The sequence below is a fragment of the Falco biarmicus genome, chromosome 3, assembly GCF_023638135.1.
Source record: "Falco biarmicus isolate bFalBia1 chromosome 3, bFalBia1.pri, whole genome shotgun sequence".
Classification (NCBI taxonomy): Eukaryota; Metazoa; Chordata; class Aves; order Falconiformes; family Falconidae; genus Falco; species Falco biarmicus.
Genome location: NC_079290.1, coordinates 33,058,475 through 33,084,299, shown reverse-complemented (window position 1 = coordinate 33,084,299; position 25,825 = coordinate 33,058,475).

The window sequence follows — 25,825 nt, the reverse complement described above, 5'->3', positions numbered from 1 at the left end:
GCTTTAAAAGCCGGTTTTAAGTTTAGCTTTTTGTGTGTAGCTGAATTTGCTTATTTTTTTTATTCTTTAGGAATTTAAGCCACCTTTAAGAACTGTATTTTGAGTAAATTAATTGTTCACCTAAAAATTTCAGCTAGGTCAGTATTATCTGGTCTAATGCATTCATCACAGTGAGTTCTTGAACCACATCCAGTATTTTTTATTAAGTAGTAGACCAAACCCTAAGGTTTGCATGCAAACCCACAACTTATGTCTTTAAAGTTTCTTAGCTAGATGAGCTTTGGTGTTACTACCATCAAACTCCACTGTGAAATGAAGCTATTACTGAACGTGGAGATCAATTGAATATCTCAAAGGATTTTCAATGTTACATCAGTATGAATGGAATTAAGCCAAAATTGGCTTTGCTGGGATCTGCCAGTTCTAAATAAAACTTGTAGCAGGAAAGTCCCTATTCCATACTGCATCAATTGATAAGTCAATAAATGGAATTTGCAAGAGACTCAATGTATAAAAAGGTCAATATATCATTGTGTTCTTACCAGCTTCTCTTGGCAAGACACACTTAGTACTTAAATGCCTTTAACCTTCACTATAGTCCTTATATTTCCTCTGATATAATGTCTATGGTATGAAGAAATGAAAAATAGATAAGGTAGAATCTCAAGATTTGCTCTTCTGATTGCTTTGGATAATGAATAAGTAGAGAAGGACCAAATTTGACTGCAAAGATAGTAAAATATCTTTGGGTAAAATTGCTAGCTGGGAAACTGTCAGGGCTTTATTCAGCTTACTCATTTAAGAGGGATCTAGGTTCAAGAGAATGATGAAAAACTAATCTTCACTGCCCAAGGTGACAGACTGTGACTGTTACAAAATCGATGAAGAGAGGCAGGTGGGACACCCAGGCTATATCAGTGTGTTGTGGCAACTGTATCTCTTCATGGATGGTGCAGGAGGTCCAGAAATGGCAGCCATGGGCAGCAGGGAGCTTGGATCACTAAGCATCAATGACTTCTAATCGCTTAACTCCACCTCTGTATTTTGTATTTACTGAACACCTCACATGCAGCTACTTTATGCACCACCCTCATCTTTGCTACCCATCTGTAAAAGACATTGAGATTATATTATATTTTAGACTCCTCCCCAAATACCAGCTAGGATAAACCTGCCAAAACCCAGGCCTCATAGCCACTGGACTATGGGTTCCTGACCTTATATTTGGACAAGAAATCTGCAGACAATACCAAAATTTGAGTCACATTACAAATCTATGTAGGCCAGCAACTTTCTCTGATGATAATCAATTCTGGGAAAAGTATACAGAAGGGACAGACATGTCATATGTCCTCCAAGATCTCTCAAGTTCTCTGGAATTTGAGACTCAAGTATTTCCTGAACCAAGATGTTTAAATACTTCCTCCTAAAGTAGGTAAACTGTTTGGGGGGGAAAAAAATGGTAATAGGAAATCCTGCTTGCATTTTCACCCCTCTTGCATTTTCCTTTTTTCACAGGTTGGGCTGGACATGTGGTTCATCAATGCTAGTACTCCTGGAGTTAAAAGTAAAACAACCTGGAGTGACAGTTTATGTTGCAGTTTACTGTTACCAGATAACATTTTATAAAGATGAACACAATTCCCTTGAGTCTGTCCCCCCTAGTGTCTGGTTCCTTGCCTCTGCATCATAAAATATTACAATTTGGTCATTATGACTGTCTCCTAATGGTCTATTTTTGTGCAGGTTATCTGGGGACATCCCCGAGTCTTTGCTTTCTGTTACCCAATTTAGCCCCAACTTCACCAGTGAAAATTCTAAGGATCGGGGAAGGATTTTTTTTAACACATAGGAGCTTGTGACATAGCTTACAATTTTCATCAAGCCTAATTAAGAAGGAAATGCAAAATCAGCCAGTTATGGAACTTCTTCCATCTCTGAATTTCACAGGAGAAGAAGGGTCTAATATGCACAAGGCTGGATCAGGAGATTTAGAAAGAATGTCCAGCAGTGATTCCCAACAGAAAGATTATCTCACTATAGGACAGGCAAAACTGCACAGTTTTGTAAGTAATTTACAGATCACTCTGCTTTGGGAGGCACTGAAGTCCTTTAAGTATTCAACGCTGAATATATTCAATCAGCTTTATAGGAGCACGCTCAGAGCTGTCAAACTGTAAAGGCCTCTCTTAGACCTATGGAAGCAAACTAGATTGTGGGAAGCAATAATCAAATATTGGCTCAAACAAGCATTTAATATGTAATAACAAAACACTTGCTGTTTATATTTAATGCAAAGACATATAGTTTTGTTTAGTGTCAGCAAACCCATGAGAAGGCATTGAACTACCGAGGAGAAAATTCATTCAGCTAAATTTAGAACCTCCTCAAAATGACAGAAACTCCCATTAACTTCAATAGAGCCAAGATTTCATGCAGAGCTCCTAAATTTAGTACAGAACTTGAAACAGTCATAATTTGTAAAATGGCAGTTCTGAAATGGTGGGAATGGCTTTATTTATTTGCCCACTAACTCTTATTCCACTGTAATTTGAACAATCATTCATTAGAGGAATGGTTCATCTGTTTCCCAAGTTATTTTCTTAAATCTTGAGAAGATTTTTGAGGGAAGATTCCTCAAGTCTCGTATTTCTGATGAGATTTTAGTCTGCTTCTTGAATCAATAAATGGTAAGCTTCCTTCAAAAATCTGTTTTGATTTTCAAACAGCTGACGGTAGCCTGTTCCCTGCACCAAAGCAGAGAGAAAGACATACATCCTTTGTCAGTGTGAGAAAAATGTAGATCTACATTTTCTTTCATTCATGTCTGGCTTCCACCCAAACACCAGATTTCTTGTTTCCTTCATCAACTGTAAACCGGAACGAGCTTGCATCTTCTTCCTCTTGAAAAGGCAGCTGTCGGAGAAATGGTTTCACAAAAAATAATGCTTGTGCATACTCTGCAGTCAGCTTAATCTGTATGTCCACAAACTGTGAATTGTGCAGAACTCGATCTCTACCAGCTGACCTCTTGCAGGCAGAACAGTTAGCTTCAATTAAGAAAGCACAAACACAAACAGCAAACCTGCTGATGGGCCTGTATGCAATTTCACCTTCTTTGAGGCTTTTTGTGCGGGAATGAATTCAATATGTAGGCTGTGAATGGGTCAGTGAATCTTTGTACTTCTAGGGTCAAGCCAAGTCATAGCAAAGGCTGATTTTGATAAGCTTTTCCTGGAGCTTATTTCATTAACAAAATTTTGTTAGGAACTTTAGTGACCCTAGTAGTGAATACCTAAAATGCCCTCCCACCTACTCCGGAGCTGCATAACTCTGTTATGTTACAGAGTTATGCAGCTCTGTAAACCTCAAGAGACTGCTCAATGAAGGGTAACTTGCTTACTTTGTAGAGAGTGGTCTTTAATAACAGAGATAGGTGGTCTTCATATATGGCTATCAGCATTGCGTAAGTAGTGTTTTCTATGAACTCTGTGCATACTTGCTGCTCTTACCACTGGCTGGATGTGAGCTGAGCCATTGGTGGCTGAACGCACATGAAATGCTCAAAATAATTTGCATCTCATATTCACACAAGTATCTAATCTCAATATTTGTCACCCACGAGAATTTACAAAGAAGAACGAGCACACTGGATTGAACCAAAAGACTGCCCAGAGAGCTGTGTCTCCAGCAGCATCCAGTAATGCAAGGCTTAAAGAATATGTGTAAGGAGCAGGCATAACTGGCTGATGCTTTTGTTTGTATGTCTTCCTGGCTATTGCTCCTTAGTTTACTCTCCTTCAGTATCATAATTTCTCCATTTCCAGAAAAAAGCTGTTTAGACATCTCTGGAGCAGAAACTTGCATTTGGACCACAGTATATTAATTCTCCAGCAATCTGTTGAATTTCTGAGTGCACTGATATTTTGGCCTCCCCAATGCCCTGTGGCAGAGCTCCACTGTTCAGCTACGTCCCACATGAAAAAGAATCTCTTTGCAGTTTCAGTGTGCTGCTTGGTAACACTACCATTTTCTGAAAACCTGAAGCACTTGAAAAAAGTACATCTCATACTAACTCTGAGTAACAAAGAAGGCATCTTTCCAGGGAGATACTGATTGCCATCTGGCATACAATTTAAACAAGGTGTATTGTACCAGCTTGATCCTCTTTCTAATTTAATGCCTGGCTTCCTCTAGGATATAGCTAACTTGGGATACCTTGTGCTAGCAAAATAGAGATTCATACAGAGCTGCCTTATAAATAACTCACAGTTCCCTTCATCTCTGGTCACTATGCCTGCCTACTTTGCCAGGGTTTTCGGAATCTGCTGAATGGTTATTTCCTTTGCCATGGTAACCTGAGAAGAAGAGGACCCTCTAGCAAGGTCTGCCACATGCTGACTGGGAAAATGAGACTTTCAGAAGTTCCCTTTGTCCTTCTCTTGCCACGCACCCACCTGGCCTTCCAGAGCACAGCAAGCATTTCTTTTTTTTTTTTTTTGGTAAAGTGATAAAGCAGGTTTTTGTCATCCTATCCTTCTCCATATGCTTCTTCTAGCAGAAAAATAATTCAGCAGCAGCAAGAAAGCCCTGTTTGCATGAGTGAGCTTCTTTCAGTAACCTGGATGAAAGGACCTTTTCCCTTCTTTCCTAAATCTATTTATCCAACTTATTAAGAAGATTTATGCTTTTAAGCAGAAGTTGGATAAAATTTTGTTCTTTGTTTGTGTATGTTCAGGGAGAGTCAAAAACCTTCAGTCTTCAGCAATCTTAAAGCTTGCTAATGAGCGGTTTAGTTTTCTAATCATAGTCTCTGTATATTGAATACAAAAATGCATACTTTTATGGAGGTTCCTCTTTTTCTGAAGAAACAAAGTTCCTTTAGTCACCTTAGGAGAATTGCTCAAAAACAAATGCACAGTGTCACTAGTCACCTTTAACAATCTTGATTTTGCATTTGATAGCTCATCCCATATGTGGGTGTTGAATGCCTCTGAAGGCAGGTGAGAAGTGCCGTTACAATACATTGCTATTCAAGGCCAGAGTCACAATAAGCCAGCAAGCACCCCAGTCAGACTCTCAGTGTAATTTCCCAGCTAGGATGGATGTGTGGCCCTGCACAAGTTGGGCCTTATGCAGGATGGTTCAGCAGTGCCTTCCATTTCAGGTGGCTAGGAGGAGTCAGATTTGATGGTAGCACCTCTGCTCTATCTGTATTTAGAAGCCTCCAACACTCCTAGGATGCTCAGATAGGGGCCAAGCTGGACATTTTTCTAAGTCCAGCTTTTCCTCTTCTACAGACTTTGCATGGATGTCAAAGAAGCTGTGTCTTGTCCTTGTGGTTTGTGGCCTCTTGCCATGAGAGGTCTGAGCACTCAGCTGGCTTCTGAGGCAGCAGCAAGGCAGGCGGAGGGCAGAGTCCATGTTTACAATGCAGACTGTCATTCCCTGGCTGTGCAGCTTTTCCTGCCGGTGGCTGTGCTAAGGAGTTCAGGGACTGTACAAGCCCGATATGCAATTGGCTCCTATGCTGAAAAAGTAGAGGAAGTAGTTACCCATGGATCGCTTTTCATGGGTGGAAGACATCACCACTTGACCTGTAAAAGAAAGGGGAACAGGTTTCTTAGGGCTTTTGCTTTAGCAAGCCTTATTCAACTTTTACTGCAAGCAGGGTTTCCCTGAGACACCGTGGTATTCGGAGGAATTTTATTATCTGTTTGTTAAGACGCATCTGTCCACCTGACCCAAGGACAACATCTCCCATAGTTCAGGCTTACCAGTGACCCTTAGAAGTGCCTTCCTGGCAAGTAACATGCATGTTGGCAGAATCCCTCACCAAGCTGAAAGGGACGCATCATTAATTGGGAATGGTCCCTAGCACATCCTGACCCCCGAATCATCCACAGCTGTTATCTTCAGAAGTGATATTCCCACAGACCAAACCTGTGTTGGGCAGTTTCAAGATGGAAAGGCCACAGGCTTGTTCTTTTTCCCTAACTTTTTTTCATCAAATTCCCCAGAAGTGGGTGATATAGTTCTGAAAGGAGTGGACAGAGGCACTGCTTAGCTACTAGACCAGCAGCAAACTTAATTTAGCCCATACCAGTGATGTACAAGTCTAAATTCCAAAAGCTGGCCTGTTTTGACTCAAAACTGACAGCATGTTTCAGACTTTCTTCTATCTGATGAAGAATCTGATACCTCTGCAAGTGCTGGTGCTTCTATTCTTGCAGATAGGGGGTAGAGGCATCACATGTCATGGCATCTTGTTGCTTCTCCACAGTTACCATATACGTTGTTACCATGTCAGAGTCCTGATGCAGAGTAGGGTATTTCATCAGGGGATGCAACTGGAATTCCCAGCCCTGTGAGTGCAGAGGTCTGGGAATGAGCCTATTGGACTAGGATGCTCCTAAAATGAATCAGTTTTCCCCAAATAAGGATTTAGGTACCGCAAGGGATGACACTGCAGTGATGGGTGCCTCAGATATGCTTATAAGGGCTAAAGATCTAATTGCACGAGAGAGGAGTGCACATGGTCTCTAAAGCTAGCCTTGCTTGCTACCTTTAAGGAAGATAGGCATAAAGTTGCCCACTGCAGACCTGTGTACTTGAGTTATTCAGAGATCCCTCAGTCTCTTGCTACATTTTGGAGCCACTAGAAATCTTTCAGGACAAAGCATGTGATGAGAATAAGCATTCAGGAACACAGATGTGTACCCTACCATTCTGACTCCAGCTGGCAAACTCAGCAGCTGCTGTCTTTCTACCTGTTCCTTATGCTCTTGTGGATCCAGACTGTGATTTCAGCCTGTTTCCTGGTCCCCCCAGAGGACTAGCCCCACATCTAGCCCCTGCTACAAAGACCTTTCCAACGCATCCACTCCTTAGACCAGGAACCAGCAACTTCCTTGATTTACAGAAAAATTTCTCCTTCTACTGCCAAACAGTGCCTTCAGTGCAACAGGATAGTTCATATGCTTCCACTCAGGAAAAAAACACACCCCTGCAGCTGTCTTTTTTTTCTGGAATATTTCTGGCATAATGTCCTCTGAAGTCCTCAATACTCTCCAAGCCTGAAGAAAACACATAAATGCACTAGCCTTGTTCCTTTCCCTAGGAGTGGAAAAAATTCTGCTGCTGCCCATATATCACCCAGGAATGCATTGCACTGTGAGGTATGCTCAGACCTTGCCAAGGATGGAGAGTAGATGAACAGATTAACTGCTTTGTTTGGCCCTTGCTGAGACTTTCAGAGAATTACTCCTCTCTCAAATACAGTTTTTCACGCATAGTTTCTTTTTCTTGCTCATTATAACTGAAAGGTTATAACAGAAATATTTTGAAGGTTTTTGGAGAGCCATGATCTTCATGCAGAGCTGACAGTTTTACCAAGCCTGAAGAGTGGTGGAGATAAATCTGTTTCCCCAGTTCTTAACAGGAACTGTGTTTTGGATAAAACCTCGAGTGGCTAACAATTTCTTTGACACATGGGTTTATTTCTGAAGATCTAGAAGATCTGTTTCCAGTCTTTGCGTAGCTGGACAGTTTCTTCTAAATTCCACTTTCTCCATGCAACTTGTAATTTTCCAATTTTGAGGTTCTGCTGCTGACCTATAATTATACTTTGGCTGAAGTTACACTTGAAGGTCACTGGGAAACTATTCCTCATGTGCATTGCAAATGCATACCTATTAGGCAGCTTTAACTAGTAATCATTACATTAGCTTTTTTCTAGTTGTTCTGATGGCTGCATCTCACAGAATCACAGAATGGTTGAGGTTGGCAGGGACCTCTGGAGGTCATCTGGACCAACACCCCTGCTCAAGCAGGGCCATCTAGAGCCAGCTGCCCAGGACTGTTCAGATGTTTTTTGAATTATCTCCAAGGATGAAAAATCCACAGCCTCTCTGGGCAACCTGTGCCAGTGCTCAGTCACCCTCAAGGCAAAAAAGTGTTTCCTAATGTTTGGATGGATCCTCTTATGTTTCACTTTGTGCGCGTTGCTTCCTGACTTCTTAGTTGTTCTGGCTGCAATTCAGTCTGTCAAGCTCCTTATGTGAAGCCCTAAAGTGCTTTTGCCCCCCTTTTCTAAGAGACTCCTGTAATCTTCCATAGCTTTCCTTAATCCACTCTCCTTGTGGTTGAAGCTTCTCCAAAATTAATTCTGAAGTTGAAGAGTTTGTAGATTCACAGCTTCCATCACATTTAATGGCTGATGTGTTACTATCACCTTTCAACCAGAAGGTTGTTCTAATACATATTTAGACCAAAATGGAGCTCAAAGCTTGCATTAGAATGTGAAATTTCTTGACAAACAGTCACTTTAAAAGTTGGAGTGGAAATAACAGCTTTTACTGTTCCTATTTAAGAAAAGACTTAATGCTGCTTTGCATTAGATGCTCCAGGCAATAGATGTGCTTCTGTGTCTGACTGAGCCCAACTGTGCCCTGTTGAACCTCCTGCAGCTCCTGTGCACTCCTCTGGATTTGAAGATCCTATGAGAAACAGCAAGATTAGAAGACACCTAACATAGGGTCCATCTGTAGGGACAAAATTTCCCATTCATTTTCAACATTCAGACCTGAAACACAAGTTTGTGAACTTATTTGTAAGGAACCTGTCTATACAAATTTCAAATCAGCACATTGGGGGGATGTAACAGGTTCATTTATTCCTGTGCATGTTTTATTTTGTTCTCATTTTAAACTGAACATTATCCTTTTGCATTAAAACCATTATCAGATTTCTGCAGTTAATGAGCCAGAGAGACTAGAGCACAGGAAATTTTCTTTCACTGGGTTGGAAAAATGTAGCCATTAAAAGAAAAGACATCACTTGTTATTCCATGGGTATGAAACATTATTTATTTATTTATGGAGAAAAGTGAGGAGAATGACAATGGCAGATAATAAGACCTGGAATTACATATCTCAGAAGGAATTCCACAAAATTTAGAGGTATGTATTATTTGAAACACTGGTTGATGTGGGAAGTATCTTTGCTTTTAATATTTCCTCCAGCTCCTAGATGGGGTGAATGCTGAGTAAAGCATCAGGCCCCATCAGCAAGGTCCTGGCTACGATGCCAGACACAGTTTGCTGTCTGTTACACCTCTGCAATGTCACAGCTCTGCCATAGGCTGCCTGGTGTTGCTTAACATCACTGGGCATTCAAGGAGGGGGGGGGGGGAGTGGGGTGGCGGGAGACAAACCTCTCCGGGCAGAAATTAATACTGCAATGTGCAGCACACCCTCCTCTGCAGACCCTCAGTGCTCAGCTCAGTGGGAAGCATATAGTTAGCACACATCTATGGACATGTATGCAGGTGTAGATACATGAAACCATTTACCCACAGAGAAGAATATTTAGTATGTTGACAAATAAATAGTATATCCTGATGACTAAAGAGGCATTAGCAATGAAACAGACAAAAGAAACTAACCTTTTCAACTCTATATCCAGTGATTGTTCTGAGGTAAACCTATCTTTGTCAATTGTTGCATTAGTTGCTTGAACTCAAGGTGCCTGAAAATGCTGCAGAAATTTCTGGAAGTTTGCACAGTGTGCCAACACTGCTGCCTGCAGTGTAGCGCTGAGATACCCGAGCTTTTCCTCATTGGAAAACCTCACTGTGGTTAAAGGACTGGGTTAAAAGTAGGTCTCTTGGCAGCATCCCATTCCTTGACATTTGGGGATGGGAATGGTGGGCAAACCTGCACCCTGGGGGATGACCCGTCACCCCCACCAGCCTTCCTGTCCCACAGGTCCCGCAGGCAAGCCTGGGCATCCGCTGCACAGGGGGTCATCTTCTCCATGGAAGTAACTGCAGTGGTCCATACTCAAAAGCAAGCCTGAATAAGGGAATATGTCCCTCACTTTTTTAGGCATGGAGAAATAAGATAAGTTAAACTACTTAAATGCCACTTGATTTGTATTTTTTTAGATTTTCAAAGTTTTAGTATCTACATGATAAAATTAAACCAAAACTGGTAAAGATTGGTTTAAAAAGGGTAAGGTTCACTGTCAAAATGTTGCTATTAAATTCCTGAACAACAAAACTTTACAATCACCAAAAAATGACATTTTATATGAAAATGGCATGACCTTCTCTGAGTCATTTTGTCTATTTGTCAGCACCAGACTATAAAAACACTGACCAAAATGAAAAATTACTAGAAAAATGTCAATAGTAATTGAAGAGGCATTTTAATTGAACAGATGTTGGCTAGATCCAATACAGTCTTTACAGAGTAAGATCCCGAAATGAAGAAAGCCCCGTAAATTTAGAGATGAGTTCTATTTTGTTCAACTAAGTACATCCCAGAGAGCAGAACAATAAAAAGATTTGAAGCCTCACCTCCACCAAGCCTAACATCCAAACCTTTTTTGTTTAACAGTTTATTAAGCAAAACAGAGCTAATTTCTGCATGTCTCCTTAGAAAGTAATACTGCTGAGCTCATTATACCTTTTCTCACATCAAAGATATGAGGAAATCAGCTCTGTTTTGGTCTTTTTCTGTTGCAAGTAATCTTAGCTGGGCAACCGGGATTCAGCAGTGTTTTACTCATTTAATACCTTATTCTTTGAAATGTAAAGGCATTTTAGTGAATCTGTAGTTCACAGAATATTGTGGGAGACAACAGATATTGTAGTATTTCTACAAAAGCTCTCTATTCAAATGGGTTTTAGCATCAGGGGGTTCAATTTCCTTGAGTTCATAGTTCAAATAATCTCAAAGAAATAGGGCTTTGCTCTCTGATTTACAGAAACAGCATCCGAACTTGTATTTGCATTTTCAAGAATGCAAAGAGTTTATTTACTCATGGATTTTCTGTCAGGCATAAACTCCACCTTTCAGTGACCAGATTTCATCTAATTCTACGAATGTATGAACTAAATGGTTCCTTAAAGCATTTAAAAAGCAAATGCCCATACTAAACTTTAAAGAAGGTGTCTCAGACCAGACCTAAGAAAAGTAGTTTTCATTCTGTACTCGTAATACTACTATTAATGAAGGACATACTATACAAGAGTCTTGGTGTGCTGTGTGTGTATGCATAAGCTAAAATGTTTCACTTCTCTTCATAGAGAAACAAGTGTTCTGCAAGCCATTTAAAAAATAATTCCTGGATTGTCATCAAATAACTAGATATAATTTACTGTCTCAGTAATTAATGCCCATAGAAGATTACAAGGATAAAGTATTTTAACTACAGTGGCTTGCAATTAATAAACCAAAAATAAGATTTCAACATATAAAAAAAGAGGGATTTAAAGAGACATTGGGAAAATGCAATTAAATCAATGCATGCATGCATTCTTACTTTTGTGTATGCATATGAACAGATCTGTTCCCTGTTCTTTTTCATTATTTCTTAAATTAAGCAAATATCACTATCATGAATCTCTTGGTCATGGTTGTCCAGGTAGGAGAAGAATTTGGCCATCTTCCTCACCTGTTTCCTGATCCCGTTTTAACAGCCAGACCAACCTTCAGAGAGAGTAATCAGACCAAACATGACCAACCAAACCTTAGAACAAATAATAAACTACAACTTTTTTTTAATGGTAGCAAACCAATTTTTACATAATTAGCAATCCAAGATATCAAAATGATAAATTTTGCATACCAAGTTCCAAAGATAAGGGTTACCTGTGGACATCAGTGGGCTTTGTGACCATCTCACACATCCAATCTAGAGTCAGCTTGACTTGTGGTATTAGCTGGTCAGCTTGGATGATGATTCCTATTCTCTTCAATGTGATAACACATCCATTCTGTGGACTAGCCATCAATGTATATTTTTAGGTAAGCTGTCCTTCTTGTACATTATCCATTTGGGTATATTCTTCAGCCTGCAGACTGGCATTCGTTCTGGACATGGTACTTTACAGATGTGTTTCCAAATGGTTCAAGATAGTCTTATTATATTGGTGATTGCTCATAAATCCTTACTTTAGGGCAGATTTCTCAAGGCCCCTTAAATTCAAAATATATAGCAGTAGTAAAAAGTATATATCTAGATATGTGTGTGCATATAGGTAATAATTTTATATCTGGGTATAATACCTTTCTCACTACATGCTCTTAACATATTAACTCATTCTGACAATGTTAATGGAAGTTATCAAGCCTCTTTAGTTTTACTTCCTTGATTTTTTTGAGGCTACAACATACCACAGCCCTTTGCCTAAACTTTCTGCTAGATTTGGTGGATCAGAAAAAGGAATGGACTAAAATAGTTGACCACAAATAAAGTCATGCCTTTTCTAACTTCAATGCCAGTATGTCTAAGAGAGAGGATAAGGAGGAGTGTTTCATAAGGAGAGACGTCATGCTCTAATCTATGAAAACAAGGGGTGGCTTTGCATGTATCTGGGAAATGATAAATTTGATATAAGCAGAGTTAGGAAAAGGGAGGCAATGGGTTTGGACCTTTGAGGGCTTATTTGTAAACAACCACCACTGCTTGGATGGAAAAGCACTGTCTTGTCATGTGGTTGTCTTGAGACGAAGTTGGATTTTTGTGATCTGATATGGAAGTTGTGATGCTTTTTTATTAACCGCCATTGCTAATTATGATATATAATGCCATTGGGCCATTGTTTATTAACTGGTAATTTTAAACAACAAGTGGACAAGTCTGCTTTGCATTCACAGTTGGTGGATGTCTTGTGTCTTTAGTTAGTGGATTTGAATGTCAAAGAATAATTTGAATTTCTAAAAAGACTGGGAGCATTTTCTACCCACTTTTGATTTGTTACAGTGTACTTATGTGAGTGGATATAAAAAGGTGCCAGAGGACTGGTGATTCAGTCCCTTCATTAAATTTAGTTATCCCTGTGCATGGGTAATTGCTTCCACTTGGGAAAGAAACAGAGGATTGAGTCTCTGGCAATGGATTTCAGTTTCAGACCTGAGGAATATGAAGAATTTCTGAAGGAGAGACATACTGAGTACAGGGATTCTTTCATTTATTATCCTCAAGCCTGTGGGGAAATAAAACATTTTAATCGTGTCTGAAAATTTGTTTGCAAACTGCTGACCCAGAAGGATAGCCCTGGAAATTATTTGTTATAGGCTTCTTGGTGAACTACTGCATGAACTGACATGGCAGAACTGCCCAGATGTCTTCTGCTGCTGGAAAAGGAATTCAGTTAGTTGCTAATATCCTCTGAAAACAAAAACCAGATACAAAGCTGTTGTAATATTCACCACTGGAATCTATGAGAAACATAATTTGATGATATGGCCACAAGTAAACAGCACAGGGCATGCCCCTGGGTGAGGCTGCAGGAATTGGTTCTTTGGGGATCAGCATGCTTGGTTATCCAGAACAATTATGTCAAACTGTGGATTCATGAAAAAGAAATCCCCAGGAGCAGGGTGGTGAAGGCAGCATTACAGCTGCTGTGTGCTGATGGGGCAGGGAAAAACATCCTGGCCCTGGAATCATAATTCTAGGTAGCCAAAATTCTTGTGTGACTCCTTTGCAAGACTTTGTAAACACAGACTGGAAATAAATAAGTGTGCTTCTACACTCTGACAAGAACTGCATAAGGAGGAACTGGGGAAATGTAAAAACATTATATTTTTTTCAGAATTTGAAATATATATTTGTTTTCCTCACATGAAAACATGGTCATGTTCTGTAACAATAGGAAGGGCAGATGTTGATCTTAGCTGTTTAATGGGTAGAAGTATAATGCTTTTTCACGTGCTCTACAGCAAAGCCTTCATGCATGCAGAAGACAACAGAAAACCTGTATGGGTCAAGGAGTCATCTTGTTTATGTGACACCTCTAAAAAGCTCTCTGCCAGACACACGTGAGAACATGTGCAGATACTTTGACAACTGTAGCTCAGGGTAGAGCAATATCTCCTTATGAGCTCCTGGGGAATATAGGAATGTCCTGCCAGTCCTGAGGGAGCCGTGACCTGCTTCTAGCCCAGTCCCTTCTGTTGATTGATGATGGAAGGACAGAGTCATGATGATCTTGCTTCCCCACAGCCTTTCCTGTAGAGGGTCTGGCCAAGGGAGACACCCTGGGAGCTGCAGAAAAGCATGGGAGGACTCCTGCTGCATGTCCATCCTAGAGTGTCTGCCCATGGGCAAGCTGTGCCTGGGCAATAGTAAACGTAATAAGCTTAAGCAATAATAAACTGAGTGTCAAGTGTTACCAGAGTGAACTTAGGTTTTTTTCAGCTTGAGCTGACATGCTATGTAAATTTACATCGCAGTTTCTTTTCTGCGAATCTCTCTCCCACCGGCAGTGTTCACCCTGTGTGCCACGCATCATCTAACAGGGACTTGCCTTGGAAACCAAAGTCACTAATACCCTATGGCTAAAAATTTCTTGATGGAGCTCAATGGAGCAAGGCATTGCCCAGTGAGGCGTTGCAGATGGAGCAGGTACGGGTGATCACAGCATGGTGTGAAATGCAGCTTCTCTGAGGAGCGGGCTTCTCACATGTGCCCATTTCAGTGCACTTTCTTGCCTACAGAGGACCTTTATCTCTGAGATTTTGAGAAAAATATTTCAAGCCCTGACAGGTTCTAAGCTCCATCAGTGTTGCACGTCTCCCTGCAATATGTACCTTTCAAACTTCCCTCCCTGCTGAAATTTCAGGAGCAGCAAAGCTACTGTAAAGAGACCTCCTACATTTCCTGCTGAGCTGAAATGCTGTGAAAGATCTTCAGCTTTTAGAAGGAAATACCTGAACACACACAAAAATATTTTATTAAGAAAATAGAATTGAAATGGTCTGCCTTATGTCAGCTGAGCATTAATGTGCCTCTGAATCGCACGTGCGTGTGTGTGTGTGCTGTATTACAGCATATGCAGTCCAGTGAAGGAGCCCGCTCACAGAGCACCACAGGATCACAAGTTGCTTTTAACTACAAATCTCATGGAATACTGCTGTGACGTGAAGAGGATGCAGGTCAATATTCAGTAAAGTCAAACCCAAGTACTCCAAAATTTCTGTATTAATCTCATCCAGAAATGGGACATTTTCTTTTGCCCTATTGAATACAAAATCAAATATTAACAAGTATTTACACAATAAATTTTAACTTTTAATAAATGAGTATTAACACTAAATTATGCGATTTAACTGGAAAACAAATAAACCCACTAACAAATTTTTCTGTGACAAAATCTACATTACAGCTTCAGGCAGTCTGATTACTTAGCCCGAACTATAACTCTGTGACCAGGAACATCTGCTCCATCTCTACTGCATCAGGAGAGACCCCACAGCAGTTGTGCAAAGGCACAGTGACAAGCCCCTGCAGAGTGGTGGGTACCAGACCTGGCTATCATTTTGTGCAGCAATTCTGGACAGAAATCTCAGACCCCATAACAGAGACCAACAGTCTAATTAGCTGTAAGATGAATTTTTTAAACTGATGAACAGAGTGGTATAACATGGATGTCTGCAGGAGCAGGTAAGTGGATCTGATGATGCAAGGGCTCTTGCAGGCCTGTATGCCGATGTTCCTGTTTCATCTGTGCATCCTGGAGTCATTCTCAATGCAGGGCTCCTATTCTGAGAAGCCTCCAGGCTACCCCTCTAGGGACGTAGTTCAAGGAGTGCTCTCAAGGGCTGTAGTTCCCCAAGTTTCCATGTATTTATATTGGTCCATACAAGTTATTTTCTCCTATTTCTACAGCCTATCCCCTTCTTTCTGCAGAGTTATCCCATTTTGATTTTTGTCCTAAACCAGCAGAAGTCTTTTTCCTAAACAGGTAATTTGCTCATTTTCCCCTGAGTTAGAATACAATTTCTTTACCTTCATCTACATCAGGCCCCAGGACAATCACTGGTAAAACACTGCTGTACCTACCATCGCTGGTTCCCATGCAAGACACGTGGGTGTTACAGAATTAGACAAAAGAAAGTAAACTGGGGCAGTTTAGCTGATAATGCCATTTCCTTGTAAGGTTATAGAACGTAGCGATGTGTCCTAATGAGAGAAATCTCTCCTTTATCAAGGGAAAGCTATTTTTAACACATTCTTTTAATTGACTTACAGTAACTCCTTACATGAAGCAGCGACTGTTGAATTATCTCAAAATGTTCTTCTCCAACTTCTGGCAAAAAAACCCCAAACTATTAAGAATATCTACAATTTTTGTATGATAAAATAAAAACTAGAACTGTGGATTTTGGCTTTAGTTCTGACATAGGTCACTGTAGCATAGAAATTAAAAGGAAGTGAGGAAGAGTGTCCTTTTTAATTTATCGTTCCTCTTGCTCTCTCTGTAAAACTCTATGTGTGGATGAGATGTGGAAGAAACAGAGGCAACTGAGGGTCCCAAAAGGGTCCAAGTGAAATGTGGATTATTTCCTAATTTCTGTCACCTCCACTATCCTGATTTTGCTGTATGAGGGGCTATTTGTCTTATCACTCCTTTTTAAGAAGATTGTGAATATGTAAGAATCTCTGTGAGCTGAAGTCTACCTGATCCTTACTTGAGGATGCAAAGGGAGAGGATGCAGTGGTAGAGGATACCTTCTCTCCATTTCTGAGGGGCTCTTGCAAAGGCCAACCTTTGACCAAAGAAACTTAGGTCAAAGAAAGATACTCACTCCTGTCCCCCAGTGGGCTCTGTCCCCCAGTGCCCTACAAGGGATGTTGCCCAAGACATTAGAGCCATCTGAGGGGAGACAGGCTCCCTGTGATCACATATGCCAGGTTACAAAACAAAGATGACAGGTAGTAAAGGCATGGACTGTCTCGCTTTTTGTATGTGGGTATAGTCTTCTTGTACAGTGAGCATTTCAGGCATTGAAATGCTTCCAAGCACTTCCAAGAAGCAGAATGCCTCACACTGCTCCCTCTGGGACAGATTTCTGCATTACCCTCACTTTGAGTTGAGCCTTGAGGTTATATTTTAGCCCTATACAATGAAGAAAGAGTTTTTCTCTGCATAAATTTAATCTTGTGTTTGACTGATCTGAAGGCAGTGAGAAAGCTACTTTCTTCCTCATGCACAGAAAATTTACTTTGCAACCTACAACAGTGCAATTAGTGTTAGAAAGAGTTAGGTACATAAATTCAGTCCCCTCGTAACAAGTACATATTGGCTGCATGGTTATGAATTAGGTGTGTTATATATAGAGAAAGCCTGTCCCCTGGACGGTCACCAAATGTAAGAGCAATCTGTTTTCTGGGAGATGCTCAGATTAAAATAAAACAAAGTCAAAGTAGGATATCTCTGTCCGTTTACAATCCAGGAAGTCCTTGCATCTGACCTGACACTGGTCATTTTCAGATATGTTTTAACAATGAAAGTACAGCTTTTTAATTATGATGTGAGGTTGCAATGTATGCTACTAAGTAGAACTAACATCAGAGGACTGTACTGAACAATCTGTTCTCTGCAGAGCAGAGCAGTAGTACGTAATCAGCTTAAGAGCTCAAGTTCACTGACTTTCAGTAGGGCTCAGTTCCTAAACCACTAAACCACAAGATAATTTGGGTGAGCCTGAATGGTGCTCTCACACCAGACCCCTCCTCAAAGGGTTCCTGTGCAGTGTTTTTGGTGAGGCTGTCCATGCTGGGACATGGTGTCATGGACTTTCTCATGTTGCAAGACATAAAGTACCCTCCCTGTGACATGGAGAAATCTGTACCTACACCTGGAAGTACTAAACTCCCTTCCTCTATCTTAAGCTATTCAGCATGCCTTAGTAAGGGATATTTGTAAATCTTATCTGCATGTGGGTTGGCCCCCATGCCTCTTTGTTGGGATGTAGTGCATAGGATATGTTGGCTCACCATCCAACAGCAGATGGGCCAGAGTCATGATGTGCTGCATGTCCTGCCATGGCTTCCCAAACCACCTGCAATCAGCTCTGTGTTCTTGACAACACTGAGGGTCCTAACCAATCCATGAAATGCAGATATTTCATAGGTCTTCAAAATAAGTAGCTGGGATCAGCACTGTGCTATGACATCTGTTACACATCTTGTGTGCCCTGGTGTGAGATGGACATGCATCATGGAGCAAAGGACATCTGCAGGGGGCAGCCCCTGGAGAGCGCTGATGCCTGAGCTGCCCCGCACTTAGCTTACTGCGAAAGAGAGCCAGGGAGGGAACCAACGTACAAAGAGTGTGAACAATCAGGAGGTGTGGCAGCCTCAGCTGTGGATGGCCACATTGCAGTAATGTAATTTACATGCTGCATCACCAAACAGTTTATTTGCAACAAAATATTGTGTGTCCTCATGAACATGCCAGATAAAGGGCAAGTACTAAACCAAGAAAACATTTCCCCTCCACATGGGCATTGTTCTTTCTTAATTTTATTCCCTCAACCAAAGTTGTTGTAACATCTAATGTACCCCAACATCTACGACAAGCTGTCTAGTGCCTTCCCAGAAAAGACTGCATCCTTATCAATATCTCATACAATAAAAGCATAGCCTTTCTGCTGATAAACCTTGTACTTCTTTTTGGTTCTTTGTGGTTTTTTTTCACTGTGTTATCCCTAGAATTACCAGTCATGTGGAGATTTTGTGGTCTAAATTTTTAGGTTTTTTTTTTTCTGTGGGATGTACTCAAGACATTTTATTGGTCAAATATCAATGCTTATGACGCTTGGCTTATTGTAAAATGTCAGTGTCACATTATTGGCAACCATTAAGCCAAGATTAAATTTATTTTTTGCATAATTTTACTCTGTGCTGTCAAAGAGTCAACATTGATACTGGATCTGTATGGAGTGTGACACTCCATAGCAGGGAGAGCTCTCTCTTTTTTTCTTTTTATGTGGACATATAACTTTTAAATTATTTACATATACAAGACACTGCATTACAGGACTTGCAATAATAACAGAACAATTTCAGGCAAAATGAAATATGAGCAAAAAACCCCCACCTTTTTCTCAGTATTCTAAGTCATTTAGATTACAGAAAATATTGTATTTTTTTCCTAGAAAATATTTCTGTACAGATAGAGGGTAACGGTGATTAGCTTTGCAATGATAATCAGACCAGTAGTTCAGTTCCTAAGGGTATGAAATGTTCATCTGCTTTTAGACTACAGTGATTGCAGAAGAGTCATAAAATCTCCTAAATCTCTATATCCCAGTTAAGTCTGCATGTCTCTGTTTCTTGGTAAATGTAGAACAACCTTTTAAAATCCCACTCTGATATTAGAACTCCTAGGATTCTCCAACCAATACCACACCACATCTCTCCAAATGATTTTTGCCTGAAGGAAAACTACAAAGAGCCTTTTCTATCAATGAAGTGTATTAAATGAAGACCACTGGAAATCTGCTGCTATCTTCTCTGGATCTGACATCTATTACAGAAACCTCACGGAGTCACAGGATAGTTGAGGTCGGCAGGGACCTCTGGAGGTCATATAGTCCAACCTCCCTGCTCAAGCAGGGCCATCTAAAGCCAATTGCCCAGGAATGTGTCCAGATGGCTTCTGAATATCTCCAAGGATGGAGACTGCACAGCCTCTCTGGGCAACCTGTGCCAGTGCTGAGTCAGTGAAATTCCCTCATGCTCAAGAGGGAATCTCCTGTGTTTCAGCTTGGATGCCGTTATCTGATGTTACAGTTTCCAACCCAGCCTGAACATACCCTGATCTGAAAGCTTTATATTCTTGTTACAGCAGGAAAGTGACAGATTTCTTGGTAGCGCTGTCTCTCCTGCTGACGTGGAGGCTGGCTCTTTTATTGTTACCCAAATGATGGTAACCCACAGGACTGAAAAGGTTTGGTTGCCGTAGCATGTCTTATGCACTCACACGGCCTACTGTGCAAGTATCAGCACATCCAAACTTTTTACTGTTCTGAACTTCAAAACATTTCTATGAAATACCAAAAGTTTGTTCTCCTTATTTTGTAGCTAAGGAAGCCAGAAATAAGGGAAAGTCATTTGTCAAGGGCTACCCATATGGGTAGATGCAGTGGAGAAAGGCACTGGTCCCACTTTCCAGAGACTTCCTTGCAGTCCTTGCTCAAAGAGAGGGTATTGCTCTTCTCCTCACCTGATGGTGATGATGTCCTTCACTGAAAAAAAGACTTTATATAGCTGGCTGGACAAAAACATTCCCTGACATATCTCATCTATTGTCATTAATGATGTATGTCACCATGGTTCACTGAGGACATACCCCAGATAAACCTGGTTCACAGACAGAAGTACTTATTTTAACAGGATAATATTTTATTCTGAATTCTATAGTGAAAACAAAATGTTGGTGATATTTACTTTTTATATCCAGAGTATTTGATCCAAATATTCAGTTTTTCTTATTTGCATGCATTTTATGGTTGTATGAAAAGACTAAATAAAATACTGATCCAGAAATAAATCCTTCCTATCAGATAGATTTCAGACCGGACAAACTGAAATGAAATATTCTGTGCTGTTTTCAGATAAAGAGAAGCAGCACATTCAAATCCAGTGAGTACTAGCTACGACTATAGTGGAAAATTACAACTAGACTTTTATTATGTCAAATTTGTACTTCCTTTGCTAACTAAAAACTTACAGCATCAGCTTTTCTCCTAGCAATTGCTGCATGATAGCAGAAACTGTGTAAAAGAGATGTAACAGGCTCCCTCTGACTTAAGATCACACGCCCAGCTATAACCGTAGCAGGCATTATATGAGTTGGGGATTTTTTGACAAAAGCATTCTTCTTACCAGCCTCTATCTCTACACCATAAGAGAAAATTATGGCATTAGCAGTTGCCTTCCTATTTCTAGTCCCTAACAATAATGTTAGCTAAACCCTACTACCTATTTGTCACCCCTGACCAGACAGCTCTCGGTGGAAATGGGTAAGATAAGAGGGTTTTGTGTGTTTTCTTTTCTCAGCACTCACAGACCAGCTAATCTTTTTGCTGGGAATATGAAGGAAGCCAATTGTTTCTCTCACTTCAGCTTTCATATTCCAGCAGCTACCCATTGATCTTCAGTAATTTTTTTTTTATTTTTTTTTTGTCTGGGTTTGTCTAGATGCCGGTTATCTTCCTGGAAAGGTGGCTTTCTGTCAGGATCAGTCTCACTTTGCACATCGGCACCCAGGTTCTCCTGGCAGATGCACCTTGCTGTAGTGGTGGAATTCTGGAGTGGCCAATGTCCTGGGGCTTCAGGGGGAGTTGTGATATTAAAAACTTCTCAAGTACTGGCACAAAATCTGTAGGAAATCAACAGTTTTGGAATATCAGAAAGTATGTCTGAGTTAGATCTATAGGTTGCATCATTTTTATCAAGCCTTTAGAAACAGCCTGCCGACATTCTTGGGTGGATGTTTGTAAAGTAATTATTTTCTGCCTTGAAAATTAACTTTTCTTTAGATAAGCATATATCTAAAAATAAACATGCATTACTTAAGAGACTTTTCAGCACTAACTTTGTTTCATCCACTGAAAAGCACAGTGTCAGTAATATGCAAAGAGATACTGGCATATCTTTAGGTTTTTGCTACAGGTATAACATTCAGAGATCTAGCGATACACACATTAAACAAAATGACAGGCTGGAATATAATTGCCACTGAGGGAATAACTGCTCTGCCTTCATTTGTGAACTGCACAACAGAGCTTTATACATCTCTTAAATAAAAGGCGACATCAATTGCAGGATGCAGGTTTTGGACAGTTTTCTGGTTTTGGAGCCCACACAGGACAAACCAGTCCATTAAATGTGTATTTCCCTTGGCTTATCACTATGTGATTTCTTGCCTTCACTCAGTGGGATGAAAGCTTGCTGCTTTCAGGGCTGGCTGTTCACAGCAGAGGTAGCATCTGAGAGCCCCGCTCCCTCGGCCCTCGCAGTGGCTGGGCAGCTGCAGGCACTGCAGACCCCCAGCAGATTACTGGGTTCATCTCAGCCCATTACCTGAGCAGGACATCTCTGGAAAACTGAGGCAGTGAGAGAAACAGGGTGAAAGCCTCCACCCAAGGCAAACTTTGTTGTGTGTGTTAAAAGGTAGCCAGAAGAACTCTCCCTCCTTTACCACCAAGCTGCTTACTGGTGTCCTGGGGAGCCAGGTTTCTGCCAGGGATGCAGCACAAGAGCACATAGCAATACGGGCCTATGTAAAAGTATATATAGAAATATGGGGTACTGCATCATGAAATATGGGTGCTTCTTTTCCTCCTACATCTTCAGTATGCCCATATGATGGTTGCAGCCACTCCCCGAAATGGTTGTGCATCATCATGGATGTAGTTCTGATTTTCTAGCAAGCAGCTGAATGTAACTTCTTTCCATACACTACAAAATACCACTTTGTATCCATTCAGGCTAAGCTATTTTCCCTCTGACATATCTCTGCTAAAGTCTTCTCACTTTCCCCTTCAGGTTCAAATCTGACTTAGCGCCCTTTAATGTCCACTCTTTAATTTCACGTCTGCATACAACTCTTCTCATATTTTTTCCCCGTCTTAAGACAGCAAAGACTGCATCTTCCGTGTCTTTCCATGATGCTTCTCTTTTATGCCTCCTACTGGAAGCTCTTATCCTCTGCCAAATAGCCAGTATCTCATGTAGATCCCTGTCAGACTTTTCAGTAACAATCCAAGAAGTGAAACAATCTTTGCTTTCCTCTGTGCTTTGGTCATTACATATTTTCATGGGGTAGAAGTTGAGTACCTTTTAACGTTAAGTTTATTTGTCTCATGCCATGCTTTCTAGTGAAGGAAACTAATAGATAGAAGACAGCAGCAAATATTTACCTTCATGACTTCCTGGCTACCAACTTCTTGCCTTCTGAAAAGAAAGCTCTTGAAGTCTTCTGTGCTTTTGGTAACACCGATGCTATTCCTCATGCTACCTCTGAGACTTTCATGCGGCTCCCTATCCTTCAGCAGGCTAGGATGACTTTTCTACACCTCAAATAGGTACAATTATATATTAGCACTCACTTTCTCCTCTCACCCTTGATTTTTTCTCCATCTCACACCTATCAACATAATTTAATGTCTTTCATTGTGTATCTAACCCACAGAGAAATCTTTCTCCCTTGATTTCAAAAGCCTACTTCCTGCTTTCTCTGCTGTGGTTTTTTTCCACTGGGACAAAGTGCTGCCACCTTCTCCCCTGACTGTTATGACTAAATTTGTTTCTTTTGAAGACCTTAAACTGTGAGTTCATTTCAAGCCCAGTTTTAAAAGGCACAGCAGTATAGATGTGAAAGATCATATAGATTAGAAGCTGAGGAAGCAGAAAATCCTTTGTCTCACAAAGAACAGTAAGCATTCAGAATTGTATATATGCTGAGCACACAAAGTTTTGGTTTTTCTTTTAATTAAAATGAAAGGCATTGTCTGTAGGCGTGAGCAGGTATTCGTGCATATGCAGTGGGAAATACCACAGTCACTGAACTATCTTCTGGGAGAAAAGACATAAGACCTACTGCTGGCATACCCCAGCTCCAAACAGCTCTGTGCTTACTGAACAAACCCAAGCTGGTTTATATACATAAACAAGTCTATATACCGAAGAGGTCTGTATACCAACAGAAAAAGATATCAAGGATGTGTGGTTATTGGTATGTACTGCGCCTCAGAGACCTGAGAGAGGGAAGATAATCTTGGAAGATCAAAATAACAGTATATAAATTTTATGAGAGAATAGGGATGTAAGAATGGGTTGTTCTAGCAGGGGAGGGGTGCTATACATTAGGGAAAGTCTGGAAGGAAATGAGTGATTTTCATCAACACACAAAATTCTTTATCAGTGCATCCCTGTCCATTGCACAGGATCCCCAGCAGCTGCAGCTTCAGACCTACATGAATGACACACTATGAAGCTGTCCTGTAATCATCCAGGGCAGAGACTACCTGGACTGTGAGTACTACGGGAGTTATTAGAGAATCCAGAAAGGCAGAAAACATGTTAATAAAAGACAGGTCTCATTCCTCTCTGCTTCCTTCGGCACCTTTGTGCCTAGGCATATGCCCTGATGGGTCATTATACTGAGGCTAAATTTTTGCACATTGTGTTTTAAAGTTACTATCTCTTGGAGTATCTGATTAGAAAACTTTCAAACAGAGAAGCATGATTTGATGTAGTCCTCATGGGAACAGCTCATAGGTCCTAGTCTGAAGCATTATTAAACAACTTTCCTGTAATGCTGACTGCAATATACTTATATCTAGCAGCCATGTAGAACTGAGAGAAGTCCCTAAGAGGCAGGAGAAAAACTCCTAGCCCCACACTGGAGTATTTGTTAGCTTCAAAATCAGGAACTGCATAAAAATGATATGGTTTCTTCAAAGGAAATGAAAAAGTCCTAGTAAGAGAATAAAATGATTGTAGCTGGAAGGGAGGTTGCATAAAAGCATTAGATTAGAAGCTCACAGTAAATATATTAATATATAAAAGAAGTTTAAAAGGTCAAGAAAGACTATGCTGTCACGCAGCAGAGCAAAGGCATTTCTGAGAGTAAGAAGCTACCTCTCAAAATGTGGAAACAATCTCCAGACTAGAAAACTGGAAAAATCATATACTCTGGCATGCTGAATAGAATGAGTTCGAAGAACAGCTAGTTTAAGACATGAAAGTAATAACAAATCTTGTCCAGCTACATCAGATATAGTACATCTGTTAAAAATCTTGCAGGACCAAAAGGTAGTTGAGTTGTAAAAGGATTGATCAAGGAAGATAAAGAAACATAGAATCATAGAATGGTTCTGGTTGGAAGGGACCTTAATGTTCATCTGGTTCCAACCCCCCTGCCATGGGCAAGGACACCTTCCACCAGACCAGGTTGCTCAAAGCCCCATCCAGCCTGGCCTGGAGCACTTCCAGGGATGGGGCATCCACAGCTGCTCTGGGCAACCTGTTCCAGGGGCTCACCACCCTCACAGTAAAGAGTTTCTTCCTTATATCTAATCTAAATCTACCCTCTGATAGTTTAAAAACATTACCCCTTGTCCTATCACAACAGGCCCCACTAAAAGTTCTGTCCCTGTCTTTCTTCTCCCTGGACTCTTCTCTTCTCCAGGCTGATCAACCCCAACTCTCCCAGCCTGTCTTCACAGAAGAGGTCTTCCGTCTACTTGATCATTTTTGTGGCTCTCCTCTGGACCTGCTCCAACAAGTCCATGTCTTTCCCCTATTGAGGACTCCAGGTGGGGTCTCACCAGAGCAGACTAAAAGGTCAGAATCACCTCCCTCCACCTGCTGGCCATGCTTCTTTTGATGGACCCTAGGGTACAGTTGGCTTTCTGAGCTGAAAGTGCACATGGTCGGCTTATGTCCAGCTTTTCATCCACCGGTTCCCCCAGTCCCTTCTCCACAGGGCTTCTCTCAATCCCTTCATCCCCCTGTATTGATATTGGAGGTTGCCCTTGACCCAGGTGCAGGACCTTGCATTTGGTCTTGTTGAAGTTCATGAGGCCAGCTTCTTGAGCTTGTCCAGATCCCTCTTGATGGTATCACATCTCAGGTGTGTCATCTGCTCCATGATCAGCTTGGTGTTGTCCACAAACTTGCTGAGGGTACACTTGATCCCCCTGTCTATGTCATTGATGAAGATATTAAACAGTACTGGTCCCAGTACAGACTCCTGAGGGACACCACTCGTCACCGATCTCCATCTGGACATTAAAGCCATTGACCACTACCATGCTGTCTGTCACCAATCACCTCCTTATTTTACATGTTTCTTAGCATAGTTTCCAGGATGATCTGCTCCATGATCTTACTGGGCATGGAGGTGAGACTGACCAGCCTGTAGTTTCCTAGGTCTTCCTTATTTCTCCTTTTAAAAATGGGGGCTAAGTTTCCCCTTTTCCAGTCTGTGGGAACTTCACCGGACTACCACAAC